This window comes from Poecilia reticulata, linkage group LG10, assembly GCF_000633615.1.
Source record: "Poecilia reticulata strain Guanapo linkage group LG10, Guppy_female_1.0+MT, whole genome shotgun sequence".
In the NCBI taxonomy this organism is placed as follows: Eukaryota; Metazoa; Chordata; class Actinopteri; order Cyprinodontiformes; family Poeciliidae; genus Poecilia; species Poecilia reticulata.
Genome location: NC_024340.1, coordinates 4,192,845 through 4,210,993, shown reverse-complemented (window position 1 = coordinate 4,210,993; position 18,149 = coordinate 4,192,845). Strand labels below are relative to the sequence as shown.

General features: G+C 39.2%; 1 protein-coding gene across 5 annotated transcripts in view; it reads left to right on the top strand.

Moving 5' to 3' along the window:
• The first annotated feature begins 16,234 nt into the window (after positions 1–16,234).
• The window catches only part of LOC103470915 (rho guanine nucleotide exchange factor 9), a 63,450-nt gene continuing 61,535 nt past the window's right edge, over positions 16,235–18,149 (top strand). For 4 of the 5 annotated variants that reach the window (XM_008419630.2, XM_008419627.2, XM_008419625.2 and 1 more), the window contains exon 1: positions 16,236–16,329. The gene's annotated coding sequence lies outside the window, so the exon portion shown is untranslated. Of the gene's footprint in view, positions 16,330–18,149 lie in introns of all 5 variants that reach the window. The other variant, XM_008419628.2, reaches the window with a different exon arrangement.

Here is an 18,149-nt window from a genome sequence, read left to right as displayed (position 1 = left end):
AAGAAAAAAAAATCTACATTCCAGATGGAAAATACATCAGATTTTTCTCTTGTACATCTTGTGGAAGCATAAAAGAAAGAAAGGAGGAGTCTTTATAGCAGAAGACATTTCACAATGGYCCTGAGGGAAGATGGCACAACAGGGGAGTGGAGACACAAGTGTTTTGATTAGGTRTACTAATTATCTTCAGACCGTTAGCAAAGAAGAGAGAGCATTAAGTTAAATGGCCTGATCCAAATCCTTTGTTTCGGCAACATAAATAGCTCAACGATGAATCAGATCTTCATATCCGTCTCTCCGTCTCCCTTCTCTTTCCCCTCTGACTCGCCCCTGATTCCTCGCCGTTTGATGAGGCCAAAGCGAGTGGAGATCTTGTTCATTACGACGAAATCAGACGACGTTAAACTGTTGCGCCGTTAAATTAGCCCTTTGTTAGACATGATTCCATCATTATGTATAAACGGCAACTCRGTTCACACGCCCAGGTCTCCGCAGACCAATGAAACAAGTACAGCTCGGCTGCCACACTTAGACGATAATTATAGTATACATTGTCACAGTGGATGCCTCCTGACAAACACGCCATATGCAGATTGGCCAGTTTAACAGGCRGAGGATAAATCAAACATTTATTGCGAACCAACGCTGGGGAAATATTTATCCTACAGGACAAATGATGTGTGTGACAAAGCAGCCATATTGGGAGAAGTAAATAAGGCAGATTAACCGTTCTGGAGATGTTGTGTTCCCAGACATGTTGGTGGAGGACAGATGGAGGCAGTGAGACATGCAACCCTCATTGTTATCTCAGCCTGGGCAAAATGGCATCAGATTTAATCAAATGAAAATAATCTCAGCCTTCATTATGTGTGCTGTAAAGACCTAATGAGAATTAACAAGGCCTTAGACTGACCATAAAGAATGATCAACTGAATGTCTCATAATTGAATCTGTGCCTTTTTTTCCTCTTTTTTTTAAATCTCTCATTAACATTCCTGACACTTTATGTGCTCATGTTTTCTCTCTCTCACTCTCTTCTACTCTCTCTCGCTTTTCATCCGTCAGACAGAACATTGTCCATTCTGAGCGAAGACCATTGGTAAGGTCTAGCCGTGGGAATGAAAGGTCATCAAGCAGACTCAAGATATTTCTTTTCAGCAGAAACCTAAGCCACCCACACATAACACTTTGCACTACATTATCAGTCCTGATGAAAAAAAAAAAAAACAAGCCATCTTTCATCTAACCTGAAAAATGTCATCTTTCTTTCTTTTTTTCCCTCGGCTTGTAGCAGCAGCAGCTTGTTTGTGCGGTATCAAGAGGAGCAGTGGCTGTCACTTGTAAACCGACATGATCTGCCAAAGATTGGCGCAATAAACCGATAAATGTATTATCCAAATTTAAGGAAAGCTGAATGAAAACACAACAGCGCTTCTATTTAATTTATGCACCCTTTAAAAGGAATAATAGATATGTGATSTTTTTTTKTTTTTTTTTTTAAGCCGTAACAGCGTTTACCTCCAGCGAAGATTAAAAAGAGACATAGATCAGTGAAGAGTCTCTGGGGGGAAATCTGAGACACTAACAGTAAMATATGCATTGTAATAAAGCTGAATATGTATCTGTACCTCTTTTTTTTTTGCTTGCAGGGACTGCAAACTTATTACTAATAATTTGATAGTATCTACTTTTTTTTTACACGTTTGACTGTATGGCAGAGCTTTCTCCAGAGTTATCATGGAAACGACCTCGAGTTTATTTCTCAGCAGGGCTTGGTAATGCTAGACTTGGAGGGGAAAAAAGGCTGCTGTTTGTTTGAGATGTCAGCTTTCGGTTTGAGTTGTTTGTCACCTTTCTCTGTCAGTCTCACTAATGGAACCGATTCTCAGGGGGGCTTGTTTGCAGTTATCTGGGATGACATGCAGGTGCTGTTTGGATTTTTAGCAGATAAGGGTGTAAACTACTGTTCGGCCATCCGGTTTTCTCAAACTGAATGGACGTAACAGGGATAGCGCTGTCACTGTGGCGGGAAGACCGGACATCTGGTCTGTTCAACGCCTTGAAGCGTACGGTTGTTTCTCAGACTCTGGCAGAAATTACGCTCTGTAATAGAGCGGGTCCTTAACTGGAAATGGATGACACCGTAGCTTATGAATGGAACCCAGCCAACTCTTTGCTGCAGCAGGGTCAAGGCTTTGTTTTGTTTTGTTGAAGTGGAGTTCTGCAGAGTAGTGATTCTCAAACTTTATAACAAGTAGCACTCCTCTAAATGCCGAGGTTTCTAGGTAACACCATCTTGATGTACACTTTAAAAGAGCGTGTACTTTAATGGCATGAAAACAAAGTCAGAACAAAARAGGGCCTTTCCAAGTTTGAAGAAAACAGAAAGGGGAAATGTCGCATAAAGACACAATCCCAATTTTTAAATATGGCTGCCTTACTAAAGTCTTACTAAATCATTAATATACACAAAGTACAACATAATCTCAATGCTGSTACAAACAAATATGYTGTTGTGGTTGCTAAGCCCGGACTTACACCAGAACAATACGAGGATTCAACTGGTTTTCCAGTTGGGAATGGTAACAAAGATACGTTAGTTTTCCAGTTGGGAATGGTAACAAAGATACGTTAGATTTGACGTCGTTCTCAGTTCTGACATCAGCGGAAGACTAAGCATGATATTAGCCACCATTCCAGTTTCAATGTTCTTCACTTTAATTCATGCTGGAAGATCTAGAAAGCTATTTTGCAAAGTTTCTGGTGATGCAATTGTCAATACRCTTGAGCAGTTCCTCTTTGTGTCAATTGCTGCTTTCTAGGCCTGTTCATGAAATTGTTTTAACATTTCATGATTCCTATTTGCGTTTTAAGCTTATTAGAGAATRTAAGGAAACTTTAGAATGGTTCTTACAGGAATTAAAATAATGGAATTTATTTTATAAGTAAACTCTTCTTAMTGCTGCACCAGACTTCCCTTGATGAGAAAAAAGTTGTTTGCATCTTTGTCCTACAGAGTTGTGTCTATGCAATTCTATTTGTTATAGGCTTGATGAAATCCATGGAAAAAAAACCCCCATCAAGACAAGAAACTTTTTTTTTTTGGTGTTTTAAAAGGATGCCAGTCATCATCCAGTCAGGTTCAGAAACACAGGTCAAATGTGACTTGCTTTCATTTCTGTGGTGTATTTTCAAACATGGGACTCAGATTAACACACTTACGGATGACTATTGTTTCACACAAGATTATGTAACAGACGCAAAGACGCACACTAAGTCTAWCCTGATGCATGTTGGGTTTAAATCAACAAAGCAACCTCTCATATGGAGGGAAAATAATACACAAGAGGCAGTTACAATCAAAATATCTTCAGGAATTTTTCTAGTCAATACAAATATTCCTCTGGGTACRACTGAAGGCAGCCCAAATACCTCCATTTACAACAGTACAGAACCAGAKGGGTGTGGATCTTTGGAGTACWWAATAATSATGTTGTAGGTAACACTTTACTTTCTTTAGTTTGATCAAACTGGGATTAGTTTTCCGATAAATACTTMTGAGAMGACGTTTCTGATKAATCTATATTTCTCACCGTTAACCTTCAGGAGTAATAACTAAGATKCTGCTAAGATGCCAGGTGAAAATATTTCTGCAAGTATAATTTGCTAGTTTACAAATTAGCATACAACTCCAAAATTAATTCATGATTAGATATAACTTTAGATAGTTATTTTTGTGAGAACATGTCTTTTCTTCTTTGAAAATAACTGAGTGAGACCTTGAATGGAGAAGCAGGCTGCTTCCAGTTTGAGATATGCTATCTGATAGCTTTGAAACCGCTGTTTCTTTCTCTGAGACTAAAGAAATGATAAAAAAATAAAAATAAAAACTTCAGACCTAGTTTTGGCTTTGGGTGGACACAGTTTCCAAAGTTTTCTGGTGTAATCAGAAAACTGACACAAAGAGGGAGCATTGCAGATGAGGTCTGACAGGAGAACGATAGCCCTTTTCAGTCGGATAGAACATGCCTAAAAGYGTGCACTTCCTGGTTAGGAGACATCAAGAGACATGGCTCAGCCAATCAGAAGTTAGTTTAGGTTAAAGTGAGGGCTACATTGCAATAAGTAGGTCATGAAACTGATCTTGTCTAAAATGTTTTCTTTAGGTAGAGAGGAGTCTGTCTAAGACCAAAAATGGCTACAAACTGTTTCTGTGGCCAAAATATCTATCTAATGACAAAGTCTGTGTTTACGGTTTTATTTATTTTTAAATATCCTATTATACCACTGAAAAGACATTAAAAACCAATATTAAAAGTTAATTATTACATTTAAGATTGTCTAAATTGGCAAAATGATCTTAACATCATTTGAAAAATTCTTTCTTTCTCTCTCCCTTTCTTTATTCCTTAATACATACTATATTTCATGTCGAGAGGCTCTGAAACATTGCACTTCCACTCATTGTTACCATAAAAACAGCATCTGTGTGTATTTACACAGCAGAGGGACTCGTCTAATTGAATCTATTTCCTTTGCAGATGATGAGTTCACCTTCTGTCATGGTGGATGTTGTCCGATTTCCATGCTGTGGAAATATGGTTTTATTTCCTGGCTTATCTCGCCTGCCTCCAACTCATCTCCTCTTGCTCCTCTCAGCAGCTCTTCCCCATCGCTTCTCTCTCTCTCTCTGTCCATCTCGCTGACATTACCACCACAAGCAGAGAAATGATGGTAATTGGCCATTTTTGGCTTGGACAGCTACTGACATGAAAGCAAAAGCGGCTTCGGCTTGCAGTGTTGGGCCCTATAACCTCTTCAACGGTTTTCCCCTTAATAACCAGATTTTTTTTTTTTTTTTTTTTTCGCTCACGTTCTCCGCACTCTCAGAGGCATGCATTAAAACACGGACGTGCACACACAGGTAAATGGATAAACAGAAACGGGGCACATGAACACTAATGAGCGCGAGTCTCCACTGATGTTGCTATCTTTCGGATAGATGTTACTATATTGGTGCGTGGAGCCAGATAGGGTCACGTCGACAAATGCGGCTCATGTCAAGAAAAATTTCAACTGGGTATATGTAAAATCAGCCAAGCAGACAAATTACTGACACAGAAATCTACCCTTTATACCCATTGTTATTGGTTAATGAAATTAGCTTAGCTGAATAAAACCATTACCGAGGAAGTCCAAACTTATTGGTGAAGTTTTTTTCAACAGCATTTAAAAGGAGGGTGTTATGTAAAATCAACTATTTTTTATGTTATTGTGATATTCCCTCATCAAAAACATACCTGGAGTGCTGCTTCGATTTTCATGCATGTTTAAGAAGAAATCATTTGCCATTCGGGAGCTTATTATACGAACTACTTCTCAGTGCAACACTGGTAGGAACGTTGTTAAAGGCTTAAATGGAGAAACGTCGTCATGTTGATGCGCTGAAAGCAGTCTTTGAAAGGGCGGGAATTTCTTAAAGAGACAGAGGTCCAATTTCTGTTCAAGCTATGTTTTATATAATATTTTTAAAGCAACTAAAGGTAGCATAGTTATTTGATTGTGCTATAAAATGACATGGAAAATGCATAATACTACCCCTTTATTGATGTGCTTCCAAAAAAATATAAGTAATTTGTGACGTTATACCCTCCATCTTCATTGGATTTTTTCCCGAACCTTGTAGTTGGTTCTTCATAGAATTACCTGTTTACTGCATCATTATCCTGGTGAGTTTGACTTTCGTTTTGGTCTGCTTTTTCCTTCACCTCATCTGTGGCCAGGGTTACGTCCTTTGAAGAGAGACGTGCGAAGCTCATCAGCTCCTTTCCTGGCTGAGTAATGAAAGGCTGATGGCTCTTTTCAGGAGGTAATAACTTATTAGAGGCTTATCAAGGTGGTTTTAGAAAAGAAAGTAGCACCGCAGATCTACTTATTTGTCTGGACAATGATCTCAGGAAGGTGCAGGTCAAAATATATATTTATATATTTTTTAATGAAGAGTACAGATGTGTGTGTGTGTGTGTGTGTGTGTGTGTGTGTGCGTGTGTGTGCGTGGGTGTGTGTGTGTGTGTGTGTGTGTGTGTGTGTGTGTGTACATGTATGCGTGCGCGTGCGTGTGTGTGTGTGTGTGTGTGTGTGTGTTTGTGTGGCTGCACAACTAAATCACCTTTTTGTAAATTAGATATTGTACCGGCTGGTACTCTTATGGTGAGTTTAGGAGACATACGGACAGCACCAGTGTGTCCTGCAGGTTGAAACAGGAAAATGCCATTATGACTTGGGGGGGAAAAAAGGCAGTTCACAGCAACCTGATGATTACATTTTAGTGGACAGAGTGAAAACCATGTGAGGAATGCTCTTAAAGATTGAATTTGAAGAGTGGATTGGAAAAAAAATTATAAAACATAACAACTGAAAGTACATAGAGTTAACTTTTATCCTAATGTTTTTTCTTTATTGCAAAATATGCTCACACTCAACTGGTATTAATAATAGGAACAAGGCAGTAGATTTGATTCAGGGATTTTATAGGCTTGTGGATGGAAACACAAAGAGTATCTCAGACCTGATAGACGCAACAGTGGTGGCAAAGAATATCCTGGACTTTTCGCTCTCTATAGATGAAAGGGCATGGAACTTATACAAGTTTATTCATGGCAGAGTGGTTAAGAATATGCCTTACTTCAGAATGGGTATAACATATTCACGGCATTATGCTGTTGTTCATGTTCAGCACCCTTGTCTAGTGATACATAAACTTTCAACAGTCACCCAGAAATAGCCTATCAAATCTTGTCGCCAAACTCATGCTTGGTTGCACACAGGTTGGAAAAGCACTTCTTCGGTTGCCGCATATAAAAGTATCCCTGACAGTAGTAGATACCAAAATAAATAAATAGAATTTGTAAGCAAAGACAATATAGATATTCAAAAGAAATGTTCAACGTCTGCAGGAAAGAAATAATCAAAATCAGGGGAGACACAACAAAATCAAGACAGCTAGTTATTTACGGTGCAGCCGAAGGTGGGAGAGGTYAGGAGCTACGGCAACAGAGAGGAAAAAAACAGGTCGCAATCAGCTGGCTTCGAATTGGTAATTTGAACAATGCCTCTTGTCATCGTAGGAAAACATGCAGCTGGGTATTTTAGATAAAGCACAGAGCAGGAAGAGACAGTTCAACATATTTTGTTGTTTTCTATGGAGTAAAATGGAGCCGAGGGAGTTTTAAACAGGGACGTATGAAAATTAGAGCTTGGAGAATGTTATTTTAAGGATTCCATCAGGTGATGAGAGTCGTCAGAGCGAAGGGAAACTTTTGTTGTTGTGCTTTTTAAACTAGTGGACTTCAATATGGAACAGGATTTCTGTTTGGTAATGAGTCAGGAACCAGAGGTCGAGTGACATTTAGGAGACAGTGATGGTATCAGATATACTGATTATCTAAAATGTTGGAACCCAAGACTTAAACTTTATTAAACCATTTTCCGTTTTCATCTTGACTAACTCCTGTTTCTACATTTCCTTCGTAGTTCACCTAAAACACATAGAAATCACAGTTGTAAGCTCTCTTTGGTGTGTCTCCTCTGAAAAAAAGTGAGTTTAGGTCTCATTTGATCAGAGCACCTCCTTCCATATGTTTACTGTGTCCCGCTACATGGCTTATGGCAAACTGCAAACACAATGCTTTTATAGATTTTTCTTCTTTGAACAATGGCTTTCTTCTTGCCACTAATGTCGCTGAAATCTTGGGAGAAATGAGCAACGAGGTAAACGAGCTCAAAAGAAGCGAGCCGTCCACCATTTCTCCTGTGACTTCAAAACGGTCTGATTATTTAATCATTTTCTAAATCACTTCGACATCAACGGTCGCCTCACATAACAATCAATATTGCACAAGTTGTTGTCATTTTTTTTTATCGTAAACAGATGCAACGCGGGTCAGGTTTTTTAGACTTGTTAAAGCAAATCTAAATAAGCCGAATAAACCACAACAATCGTCCAATTTTTTTGAAGAACATTCTTAATAAAAATCCCCTCAAGAATGTATGAAGAGTGGCATCTGGCTACTCTTCCAAAAAGGCCAGATTTGTGACATGTACAACAGGCGGTTGCCCTGGTAACTGACTAATCTACGTCTGATCTGTAGATCTGTACAGCTCCTCCAGTGTCGGTAGCTTCTCGTTTGGGCTTTCAGGTTTGCAGTTGTGCACAAATATGCACTACTTTATATTGGTGGTATCACATAAAGTTGAGATTTGTGGCTACAATGTGACCAAAAATTTTAAATTCTGCCCAGTTGAGTCGAGAATCTTCGGAAAGCCTTAATATACTTCTGAAAGAGGCTGTCGGATTGTCCACTTTCGTCAACGCAAAAAGCAAATTTAACTGGATGTACGTTGTTTTTGTGCGCGATAATTTGCATCACATATACAGAAAATACTCATTGCCTTTTGATTTGTGAAGCAATTGAATGAGAGCAATTTGATTCACTCATTATAAGGAGAGAAAAATCCACTTGACTTGTATATAATTTAAACCAAGCCATCACCCAGCTTGTAGCAATTAGGCATCCTTGGATTCTATAGAAATAGCCAGCAAAAAAAAGAAAAGAGTCAGATCATGCTTTTTTCTCTCTTTTTTTCCCCTCAACCTCTTTGCAGTTGTGTAAAGCAAAAGAAATCATCGCACAGGGTCAGAGTGTAACATTATAAAAATTGAACATTCTCCCATTCTGCAGAAGATCCTCAGGCTCGGGCACCTTGTAACGAAGATCCAATCGATGCTGGCAACCTTTATCACGTCTGACTCTAATGCTGCCCACATCGCAAAGTTTAATTCCTTACTTTCACATCAAATTACTTTTTAGCTCAAGGCGAATTTTCTCCCCCCCCCAAAAAAAAAGAGAGAGAAAACGGTATCTCTGGTCCCAGCTTGAGCAGGACGGCTGTGATATATATTGACTAACATGGGACTGATGGCTGAATCCCAGGAGGGAGGATTCCTGGTTGCACATATCCAGGCCGAAATCTAAAAAAGTCTCTGCATGTGTAACTACATCTCCACGACAGAGAGAGCTCCCTCCCCGCCTTAGGCCACCTCAGTCATTAGCGCTGGTCCAAAACCCGGTAGCAGAGCACAATCCCAGCCCCGTTATCAGGTACGGTTGGAGGTTTCTCATTGAACCTGTCTTACAGTAGCCAATAATTCAATCGGAGAGCGAACTAAACCTCGAGGCTCTACCAGTTAATTAAAATCCTCCAAGCAAATTTGATCAATTTCACTTTATCAGTTTTGATAAGTTCCTTCGGTTTCATTTCATGAAATTTGATTCCGCTGAAAACCGTGTTTGCCTGTGTGGCATGATTCCTGAAATAGACCCTATTCTCCAATGCACGCTCAATCTGATTTTTAATAATAAAGGATTGCCTTGTAATACACAGTTCAACTTGAGTCAGAGCCGGTTTTTCAGCTCTTTTGGAAGAGCTGCAGTGCCATCATGTGGAGGATATCCATAACTGCAGCTTTTGAGTTTGAAACGCTTCAAAGAGAATGCTCAAACAACAGCAAAAATATATTTATTAGACAGTAAAAATCACGGCGATTTTAATTGAAATAAATCTGAAAAGACAATAATTTCTCATATGCATGTAAAGTTGAATAAGCAGTCCGCATTTCTTGATCAAGAAGGTAACTATTTGCAGTTTCAGTTCCCTCCTCTAGATGTCTCCCTTTACTCACTTGTATTTCTGCTTCAAAGACAAATCTGGAAAAAAAAGAGTGAAATTTTAATTAAACACAGTCTCATATTGGATCAAACATCTACTTAAATAGATTTATGAGATCCTGAGTGTGAAAACGGATAAATAACTAAATCTTGAGGGGTTTTGTGAAGACTGCTTAGTTAATTTGATCAACATTTGGATCAAGTGACTGAAGTATGAGGGTCTTTACATCCAGCTGGGAGACAATAAGAACCAAATGGAGCACACTGCGCATAATGAGATCCAGCATGATTTCCTCATAGTTTTGTTAGTTTTAAACTCAGTTATTTAGTTATTATTACGTTTTATTACTTTTTAAATTCTGCATTCTTCCCTTTTTCCTTTGTTTATTCCTTCAGTTTGAAGTTTCCTCTCTTCGCATTTTTCCGCAGTAAATTCAAAGTGAACTTTTGCATTGATAATCATGTTACTCTTACGTTATATTCATAAAAACTGAACCGAGCGAGTGCGAATCTGGAAAAGTTTGGAATTAGGACCTGAAAAATCCACTGAACCCTAAATCCTGTCTCACCCGGAGGATTTACTTATCGATCCGTCCCTGGTAAAAATATCTCCGGCGCTTGAATTCTTTAGCTGAAACCCCTCTAAACAGACACAATGATCCGGTCAGAGGGCAACATTCATCAACCAGATAAAACAGACAGCTCTGTTACAAAAAATCAAAAGCTTTTCAAAAGACAAATTAGCTAACAGGAGACAAGTTTGCTTTCAATCACAGAACTAATTGTCTCCTATCTCTCCTCAGATCCCCCGTCAGTCAGAGCCGACATTGTGTCCCACCGAGAAGACGACAGGACGATCAAAAAAAGAGAAAAGTTTTATCTCCTTTTGTTCTCAGCAGCTACATGTCTCTTCTCCTGACTGTAGTCCCACCCTTTATCACAAAGTCCCCTGGGTTCCCCACTCAGAAACTTCCTGAAGAGGCTGCCGAGACCGGCTGCTGCATTTTTTTTTGTTTTTGTTAGAGATGCTGACCCACAAACACAGCCAAGTTTGGATCTGCCTGTTGGTGCAGAGTTGGTGAGAGGGGAGTAAACATCTGTCTCATTGGATTTGGGATTTTTTTTTTCGTTTTTTTTTTTGAAGGCCACAAGAGAAAAAGCTCTGCTATATAGACCACACAAGCAACCACTGTTTACCCACCCCAAGTTTGGTCATGTTTGGCATATAGACACATAAGAGTATTTTATTTTTTCCAAGTAATGTAGATTTATGTGGTGTGTTCTGATTTAAATTCCTCAAAAATCTGCTGTTTCCTCCCTCGCTCTGAAACAGGAAGTAGAACTGTGGTTGTCTTCCGCTCGTCTTGTTTATTGGAACCCGCCTTCCTGTTTTTAGATTCCTTCTGATAAAAGCTGAAAATCCCCAGCCGAATCCCTAACACACACACACACGCTCACACACGCACACACACACACACACACACACACGCACACACACACACACGCACACGCTCAGAAAGAGACATGTTCTCTCTGTCCTCTCCTTCTTTTCGTCCTTCCCTCCTGCTGTGTCTCAGATAAGTTTGGTTGATAAGTTTTGTTTAGGAGGCATTCCTTTATTACGGAAAAACATGCTCCAGCTGTCGTCTGGGCTTCATTAGGTGGATGGGTTGAAAGACTCAAACTGATTGATTAACCCAAACTGATTGAGACTTGGGATCAAAGAGTCAGATGTCAAAGTGTGAACCAGTAGGATGGGTTCAGATTTGTGTGTGTGTGTGCATGTGTGTGTGTGTGGAGTGTGGTGCCCTGTGCAGCCAAGTCAGGAAGGTATGCAGGTCAGTCCAATGGGAATGTCAGGAATGTCAGGGTAACTTAGACTCTTTTCTGGTGCTACAGCCGACTACTTCTTTGATAATTATTTTTTTAATTCTGCAGAGTTAAATCAACACTATGCCGAGTCTATTTGGTCCTTATCACAACTGGTGTTAATTTAACTCTTTTCAGATTTATTTCAACAAGTTAGTTTGAAAAAAGTTATAACTACTACTCAGACTATTTTTTTAAAAATAATTCTGGAAGAGTTAAATTAACACCAATTCTGATAAGGACCAAACAGACTCGGCACAGTGTTGATTTAACTCTGCAGAATTTGTTGTGTGGGCAAGTCCGGACTTAAATGTGACAGAATATAAGACCACGTTTGGAGCATTTCTTGCCTTCAGCTCCCCGAGAGGAAGACGGGAATCAGGAATTCCTCCCAGCTCGAGCGCATGTGGTAAAATTCCACACTCCGTTTCAGCCCGAGTGTTCCCAAACACCTGCACTGAAAACAAGACTCGGCTGACCTCCCAGCTGTTCTCACATGAGTTTCCCAGCTCCTGAATGCAGTTCCCAGGCTTTAGTAAGCCTTTCATTTGATATCATAACATATCTGAGCTCCCCACCCCAACCCACCACCATCAGCACCACTACCCCCCCAACTCTCTTCTCCTCCCTCCCTGTCTGGCTGGCTGGCTTTTTCACGGCAGCCTGTTTTCACTCAGCAGCTTTGACAAAGACTGGTGAAATAATTACAGCTGGGCCCTAACTCAGCCAGTGTTTGTCTCCGATAATCTCCACTGGGCCTGCGGAGTACAGACCATGTCATAGGAAAAGGAGGAAAGGGTCGATTGTTCTGAAATTGAGAGGCCGATGACATCATTTCAAAGAGCTCTGTTCGGCATGTTCGACACTCGCATAGTAAATAGGCGGTGGAGTACACTCACCGTACGTCAACAAAACATGTTGATTCAGACACGCAGATCTTGGCGTCTTTCTCTGTCGATTAGTGACTTTGATGTGGGTCGCTACAGCTTTTGTGTTTCTCGGACGCTTGCTAGTTTGAGAAGTAGGTGTTCAATGTAGATATATCTTGAAAGTGTAACTTTGAGATGAACACCTGGCTTGAGGGAGCCAGGATGTCTTCTGTAATGGCTAGAGGACAACAGGAAGACTGCTCGGTCTTCAGAGGAAGTGAATAAACTTTAAAAACTGCTCAGCCTAAATCAGGCCATCTTACTAACGCAATTTGGGTTAGTACAATAATCCAATTTCATCAGCAAACTGCTAGAATTTAACCAATGTAATTAGTGGAACAATTGATATATGTTCGTAGATTTTAAATATTTCTGATGTAAATAATGTAAGTTTAACAACAAACTGATATAAGGTAGTTACATTTTTTAATCTACTTTTAAATCCACAATCAATCTACTCAAATAAGTTTGTTAGATTCTTAGTTATTAATCACATTCTGCTAATCAAATTTTTTTTACTGTTAAAAGAATAAAATGAGCTGGATTGCAATTATATTGATCAGCTTTTAAAATCTGTTTAAACAAGGTGACATCTGTACGATTTCCCTAATAACCACGAATAAGATCTGCTTTTAATTAGCTAAAACTGCCTCAGGAGCTCACCATGCTAGCATGTTTATTTTTAGCATTAGCGATAGCTAAGCTATCTAAAACTGGGAACAAACTTAAACTCTTGCTCCAACAAAATGCAACCGCACGTCTTATACACATTCTTAACTATTAGTTAAATGACATTCATTCATTATCCAAACCAAACTCAATCGCAAAACCTGTAATATTTATATTTTTCCCTTAAATCTGGATTTAAACAATTAAGGAGTGTCCAAGTTCAAGAGCTGCATCCTTTGGAGGACCAAATCTACCCGGTAGATGCTTTGAAAGCAACTTTGAAATTGGATTGTAAAACCTTCAGAATGACTCTTTCCTTTACCGCTGCACTAAACACAAGCTGGTTTAAATGTAGCTAAGATATGTTATTACTTCAAAGATTTATAATTTAACAATTTAATAAAATTTAAATAAACACCACAAGAATAAGTTTGAAATGGAATTAGACCAGAGAATACTTAGTAACCCTGAACAGGAGCACTTAGTTTATATACTTTAGATCAACATTATATTAGTTTTCTTTTGCCCTCTTTCCTCTTTTTTTCCTTTCCTTTGGTTCGTTATATTGTTTGTATTTCCTTTTAGTTCATGTAAAGCACTTTGAATTGCCTTGTTGCTGAAAATATGCTATATAAATAAAATTACCTTACCTAACCACCAGTGACTTTATGACTTTTTATTTTTGTGTTTCCATAATGAAAAGCATTTTGAAATGCCTTGTTGCTGGAATTAAACTTGATTGATTGAGAATGTTGAGCATAGCTAGCACTAGCTTACATTAAATATAAAATTGACCATGTGGCAAAACTTATTTAAAGCTGCTTACCTTCGGTGCCAATGGCATAAACCAGGCATTTGGGCTAAAGAAGTGGCTTAGTAATTTCGAATGTGGGTGTAAGAAGGGGAGCAAGGGAAGAATCTAAGACCAGAGAGCAATAAACAGTGAGTCACAGTTAAACAATGACAGAAAATGACCACATGAGCTCAAGCAAGACAAAACTGAAACTGCAAAACATTTTATCTGTTTGAATAATAAACCCAAACCACTATAGACCGTACACTAAAATGCTCCATCACAGAAAGGTCGTCGTCGCTGTAATATGCGGCGAGGGTTTATCGGGGAAGTGTGGCGTGTAAATCAACGCCTTGCCACAACTACCTTCGAACCCGTAACTGTGTGATAGCTGCTCCAAGGGACAAGGCAGGAGCGCAGAGCCTCTCCATGGGCAAGCAAGGGAAGCATGGACACCCGGAGATATTTACATACAGTCAGACAGACTTCCTGGCATTGTCAGGCCGAGAGCGTTGATGTCAGATCCACTCCTTCCTGTGCAGGAGGGGAGAACGCCATGCGATGACAATGGGCCCAAAACAGGACAAAGAGGAAATGTTTAAATTTAGGCCACCTCTTCCACCATCTCCTCTTTCAGGGCGATGGAGTGCTGGAGCTGTTTAGTTTTCAGAATTCCTTCACTTCTCCCCCTGCTCCCTCCCTCCCAGAGCTCCCTCTCCCCATTGTACCATTTCAATAGAAGGATTTTCACATTCAGAGAAAATCCCAAAGGAATATCAGCAAGTGAGACCAGAGTTCAGTCAATAACTTGCTTTCACTGTCGCTTCAGAAAATATAAGTGCTTTTTTTTCTTTTTCTTTTTCTTTTTCTTTTTTTCTTTTTTTTTTATAAATCCGTGAACAAAACTTAAAGCAGCACCCAAAAATTGTGTGCTTCTAAAGCAGCAGGAAATGGATAGGAGATTTTCTTTTCAAGGAGACAAAAGGATAAGCAGAGGGTTAAAAGCTAATTTAAACTTCAAGTATGTATGAGGAGCACAAGGAGCAATGTTTACATTTCCTAAGCAAGTCATTTCTTTTTTCTTAAACTGAACTCAGAGCTCGTCTAAGATATAAGAAGAGCCCCCTGCTGGCCAAGGATACCAAGTAGGAAAACCCCAACTTCCAATTTAGACCATAAATAAATGAAACAAAAATAAAATAGCAATAAACAATTAAATGAATAAAATAGTCATCACATATAATATTATTGATCATTTTTGCTGCTAGAAAGTGAACTGAAAAAAAAATACTTTCACAACTAGTGATATAACTTAAGTTGCCTTAAGTTAGGTCACTAGAGCCATGTGCATGTAGAAGCTCATCTTTGGTAAGGTGTAATTCACCTACGTAATATGTTGAAAATAAATAACAACAGGCCATGACATGTGGCTTTACTGGTGATCTGGAGCAAGTTTGATTGATTTAACAGACAATCCTGCTATAAAAAAAAAAAAGTTATAATGAGCACATTCAAGAAGGAATTTTGAATAAATATTTCAGTCCATCCATCCATCCATTTTCTTCCGCTTATCCGGGGTCGGGTCGCGGGGGCAGCAGCTTCAGAAGGGRGGCCCAGACTTCCCTCTCCCCAGCCACTTCTTCCAGCTCCTCCGGGGGAATCCCGGAGGAGCTATATAGTCAGTCTCTCTTGTTAATTATAACGCAAACAGTGTTAAATGTAGAATACAAAAATAAAAACATAAGCATGGAAAAAAATACAAGGTATGTGCTGTGCTGAAATGTAAGGTAGCAGAAGTGATGGGGGGCTTGTGGGGGCTGGGGACCAAATTCTGCTTAGGGCCTTGTTCAACTTTGTGCCGGCCCTGGCTGATAGGGTTAGGGTTAATGCTATTTTCGCAGAATTGTCTGGGGTGGTGGGTTGTGTATGTGTGTGTGAGAGCGAGAGACAAAGAGAGAGAAAGAGACCGACTGTGTGTCTGCGTGTGTGTTTGCGTGAGAGCTTTATCACAAATCAGAGTTGTCGGCATCTGCAGGAGCTTTACGGGGCAAGAGTTCACGCGCTTCGTCTAAACTCGGGGAGTTTCTTCAGCTCTGATGAAAGCTGACGAAGTTTCACAGTCCTACAAACCAAACACATGTGAGCCGGGAGAAATAAAGGGAGTAGCTATCCACAATAATACATCCGCCTTTTTTCTTTTTTTTTTTTTTTTTTTTTTTTTGAACAGGCGGACTGAAAGTTAAGGCAGTGCCTGAGTTCACCCACTGTTCAGGCGGTGTCTGACGACGTTACGGGACAGCAGCGGAGATGCCCTGTTGAACACGGCGGAGCTGTGCTGCGGGTGAGTCCACAGCTGAAACTTCATTTGTGAGTTTAATTTAGCTAAAATAAACGCGCTTCCCCGGGGTTTTAGTTTATTAATGTCTGTTAGTTGTAAAACTGTCCTCGGTAGAAACGGGACAGTGTCATTGCGTGGGGAGTGTAGTGAAGTAGGTAAATTGCGTCAACGAGAGTGTTTATAGACGCAACATTCCTGTGAAATAAGAACAAAAATTAACGCCCAAAGAAAACGGAGAAAAATACACTTACTGTATTTTTCTTGTTTAGTTAAAACTAAGTAGCTACGCAATAACTTTGTAACAGTGACAGGAAAAGACAGCCTGTGAGCACTTTGTAGCCATAGGCTCTAATAAGTGTACTACTACACATTACTAATGGGATATTACTGTATAATTTGAAATAAAGTTTATGAGTAGTAGCTGCGATGATATGTTTAGATTTAAATAAATTAAGTGTGTAGTTTAAAAACTGATTGAAAGAAGTTGTACCAGAGCCTGTCCAAATTCAATTTTGGGAATCCATTCCATTCAAACTATTTGTCCACCAGCCACCTCAGCAAATCTGCTTCTTACTGTTCGTGCTGGATCTTTATTGTAATAGGCACTCACCTCTGCTTGTTAAAAAATTAACCAGTGAGCCAACAATGACTTCCTTAAAGGAATTGCTCATATTTATTAAAAACAAGGTCTTTCTTACTCTTGAAACAGGAGATATTGCCTGTATTTTTCTTTTATATAAACGTTTTAGTTTCTAGCAACTAATCAAAACTGACCCAACAACAAAGAGGAGGTCTTACCATTTTAAGACAACTGCATTCTTAAAAGTTTTATACACTTGTAAGATTTACATTCTGGCTTTACAACAAACTATTTTTTTTTATTATTTTTTTTTAAACTGCATGAACCCTTTAGCCGTGACAAATTTGAAGCTCTCTCAAAATCACCAGCAAGTAACTCCAACCGGTTGAACAGTTTTTACACCAACAGTTTGAATAGTCGCACATTTGCGGTGAAATGTGACTTTGACAGATTAACCAAATATGAATTTTCCATTGTAATGTGCTGTGCAGAACCCATGCAGGCCGTGACTGGCATAAGTCTGAAGCCCACAAACATCATCAAAAGAACGGCTTTCCTCCTTTGTGATGCTTTGCCAAGCCCTTCCTGTTCCAGCAGCAGTTTGTTTGTGGGAATTTTTTATGCCCTCAGCTTTTGTCTTCATCGAGAGAAGTAAAGGGTATTCCACTGCCTGGACTTTAAAAACATACTTTTTGAAGCATTATCACCTGTGTCATGTTTGGATGCTTCAAATCAACCAGGACATTTTCAGGTTGATCTTTTCGATTTATCACTCTAAAGGGCAGTGCTGCAAAACTGCTCCTGTTTTCTAACATGTTTTAGGTTGTGCGCTGTCTAAATGTTGCATATGAATGGCTTCCACCATGTGCTGAGCTCTATAGATCTTGTTAGGACTTTACATCTTCTTACGTTTTTGATTTGGTTTGCTTCTCGGCATTGCTATGAGAGTTTCTTTACTTACATTTCTCTGAAGTAGCTATGTACATGAAAAAAAATCTTAGTTATCCCTAAATCTTTTGATAGAATAGACCAAGAAAGTTTTTGTATAAATTTACTTCCTTTGTTCTATAGTTTATGATACAGATAAACAATAAGTAAAAAGCTGCTTCTCTTAAGAGAGTCTTTCATTTAATTTGTTTCTTCTCTTCAAATCTTAGAAATCTTAAACCATTGTATTTAATTTGTGTTTTATTTGCTACACCAACTCAAAGTAGCATTTATTAAAAAAAAGGATACATGTATA